At 33.3% G+C, this 3,624-nt stretch overlaps 1 long non-coding RNA gene across 1 annotated transcript; it reads right to left on the reverse strand.

Moving 5' to 3' along the window:
• Nucleotides 1–889: 889 nt before the first annotated feature.
• Nucleotides 890–3,113, reverse strand: LOC148763562 (uncharacterized). Its single transcript, XR_016025525.1, has 3 exons — nucleotides 2,783–3,113; nucleotides 2,051–2,134; nucleotides 890–1,180 (listed from the first exon to the last, which is right to left on the reverse strand). It is a non-coding gene; the product is annotated as an uncharacterized LOC148763562 (long non-coding RNA).
• Between the last annotated feature and the right edge of the window lie 511 nt (nucleotides 3,114–3,624).

The raw sequence follows: 3,624 nt of genomic DNA on the forward strand, positions 1-3,624 counted from the left end.
AGGCTTAGCCAAAACCTTTCACAATAGTTTTTCATAGGCTAAACTAAAACCCAACACCTAACTTTTTGAGGTTAAGTTAGAACCTTAACATATTCAAGCAAACCTAGCTTGAAACAACCACTTAGAGTGACTCCTTCACTCTAAGAATACAAGAAGAGAAGTAAAAGAAAGTACCTATGATCACAAGGTTGATCTAAATGGTACAAGGTTGAGTGCAGAATACAAATACAAAAGATTTACGTTTAAGTGCAGAAAGGTGTAAAGGAGATTTTTTGGTTTTTCAGCTCTATATGACTCTAATCTCTTCCAAAACTTCCAAAGAACTAATTTCTAACCGTTGGAAGACACTTTTATACATGGAGAAACAACTCTGATGGCAGTTTGGTAGTTTATGGTCATTAGAAACAGTTGAGAATTGGTTCTAGCCGTTAATCTGTCTTTTAGTGCTTTGGTTCAAATTGCAAACAGAGAACTCTTAGTCGACTAACTTTCTTCTTAGTCGACTAAGTTGGTTCTATCTTCTGGTCGTAAATTTTGGCAGAGAGCATTTAGTCGACTAATTCTGTCACGACCCGGAACTCCCCATCGGGCCCGTGACAACCTCCGCGAGGCCTCGACAGACATTCTTCACCCCGAATGCCGATTGAAACCTCGCAAGGCTTAGCATCAACTTCCGCATCTCCCCGGTGAGCAACAGTTATTAAATCTCGTATTTCAAAAAAAATCATAAGTCATTTTCAAATAAGAACAATAAAATATTATTTTCTGGCTCACAAGGGTATTTTCGTAATTTTTCGTCAAAAATCTCAAAACTTGCTAAAAATGTAGTAGGTAAGCAGAAAATATATATTTAATGATTTAAAAACAATTAAGTATCTAAAACGTTCATTTGAAAGCAAATTGTTGACAACTAGTACTATTCAAAAATAATAAATAAGATATTCTATTTTCTCATAAAATAAATTTTTATAGAAATATTCGTAAATAATTTTTCGCACATGAAAGTAAAATAAAAATTATATGAATAGAAATACAAATAACCAAAATATAAGTTTTGATCTGCACTGACACGTGGGCTCCAATTGACCAAGAGGATGTAAGACTGTGAACTCTTACTTTTTATAATGCAGTTCCGAGCTTAGTTCTCGTCCTACTCGACTATCTACAAACTGTCCTGAGCCTGAAAAATGTATAGGAAGAAAGGGTGAGATTTTATAATCCCAGTGAGTAAACAGATACCATCTAAAGTATCTAAAGCCCAGTAAATGGAGACAATTAAAATAAGTCATCGTACTGTAATTTCATTACCTTTCAGTTCATTTCAACCAAATAAAATAAATCCATATAAATCGAGTAATCAACTTGGCTTATGAAATTTTTAAAACTTTGGCTCGTGCCAAAACTCATACTCAGTGATACCTTGCGCAGGGCATCCAACCGAGTCCGCCAAGGCTGTTAAAATTTCATATACACTTAAAATATATTTTTAGTTTGAGAAAAATACAGTCGTTCCTTGGTGTTGGCAGAGTTGCCCTTCACGTGGTGGTTTAGCGTGAAGTGAATCCTAAGCTTTACCCCAGGAGATACCCTACGCGCCTCTCCGTTCGGGGTAAAAATATACTGGAGTTTACCGTGCCCCTCTAATAGGCTGGTCCACGGAACCCCCTCTGCAGTAAATAATTAATATATACTCCACCAATTCAATAAAATTCATTCTAGCATGGCATGACAATTTATCGCAATCTAGCCTCTCAAGGCTGAATACACAGTATAAATATTTCTAACACCAAAATCAGTTTAGCCATTCATGCTCATTTATTGTCATAAGCCATTCAATTCAAAACCATAAATTTGCAACACAAACTGACAGTCTCCAATTACTCTATTTTCAAAACCAATATTCGATTTTCCAGAAAATTTATAAAATCATTTTATAAAATCACAATTTCTCTTAAAACATAGCAATTTACCATTTAAACCCATTTTTCATAAAATCACACAGTTGTATAAAACTACTATAGATAATTAAGACGATAATAAGTTTACTCACAATGTCTAGAATGCAGACTTTCGAAGCACTCTGTCTACTGGTCCTCGGATGTAATTTTCTTGCCTTTATTGGAGGACTCACCACCTTGACACAGTACAAAATCGAGAATTCACTAAGTTGGTACTAAATCAAAATTAAACTAATTGGGACTACCAATGCATGATATGGAATGCAAAAATGCACTGGTAACTATCTAAATCCGGTATTAGCCTAATTCGTTTTATCACCCGATTAAATTCCTAACGGGTTCGTTTAAACTCCAATTTAATTCTTTTCAGTTTCTATACCTCAATTGCACCCAAATTAACTTAATGTCCCTCAGTGTGATGCAAATTATCAGTCCCAATAGTAAATTACGAAAATACCCCTAGTGGGTAAAAATTCGTATTTTTGCTCCGAAAATTCCCATTATTTTTCTAGGCTCATAATTCATTATTCCTTAACCAATTCTCCTAGAATAAAATCAAACTCATCCTCACTCACTACATGGTAAATTCAGCCATTAATGGTTGGGGGAGAAAATAAATTCTTTTCTTGTTGTTTTGTTTCTAAATATGCTAAACTAACTAAAAACACTAACATAAATTAAAATCAAATAAATCCAACAACTTTCTCTCTCCTAACCCATTTTTTCAGAATTGAATTCATCATGAAAACATGTAATTTCATCATGGAAAATAAAGAGAAATGCTTGGGAATAAGAAAACTCAAGCTTAATAGAAAAAATCTCACCTTTTTCACTTAATTTCCTTGAAAATTCACACTTTTTCTTTGATTTTCTCTCTCTAGGGTTTTGTTTTCTCCTTTCTCTCTCTTGTTTCTTGCTTGGCCGAATGTTGAAGAAGAAGAATGGGTGGGCTGATTTTTTTTATGCATTTTTATTGTTTAATGAAATAATATTATTTTATTCATATTTTAAATATTTTATTAATTCATTTCTTTTTTCTAGCCATCCACTTGTCCTATTTTCTTTCACCATGCATTCCCTTTGACTTATCCAAGTCTTAAGTGATATTTCCAGATTTTTCCAAAGTTTTGGTGGAGCAAATTTTTCAAAATTACACTTTTGCCCCTGAACTTTTCAAAAATTACATTTTTACCCCAAAAATTGAAAATTTTCCATAATGCATAATTTTCACTCCTCATACTCATTTCACACTCCAAATAATTAAATTTGATCAAAATCCTTTCAAAAAATTAAATTTTCTATTTCGAATGGTAAAATTACCATTTTACCCTTTTACTCCAAATTATACCGAAATTAAAATTTTTCACTTCTAAACCTCAAATCTTACTCCAATAAGTCAAATGGGGCCAAAAATCTTTCCTAAAAATTTCCATTTTGTCCCCAGGTGGCAAATGACCATTTTGCCCCCGGATAGCGAAAATTCCAATTTGACTCCAAATTGATCCTCGAACTCCGAATCACCATATTAACCCATTCTGGGACTTTAAAATTCTTAATTTCATTGTAAATTCTCTATTTGATCTAGTTCGAGGCTTAAATCAACTTTATTGTACCTCTAGGTACAATACCGACTTTTGTAAATTTTTCGAAACTCTCTTAGCATGCA

The sequence above is a fragment of the Theobroma cacao genome, chromosome 3 (genome assembly GCF_053813885.1).
Source record: "Theobroma cacao isolate CCN51 chromosome 3, ASM5381388v1, whole genome shotgun sequence".
NCBI classification, from domain to species: Eukaryota; Viridiplantae; Streptophyta; class Magnoliopsida; order Malvales; family Malvaceae; genus Theobroma; species Theobroma cacao.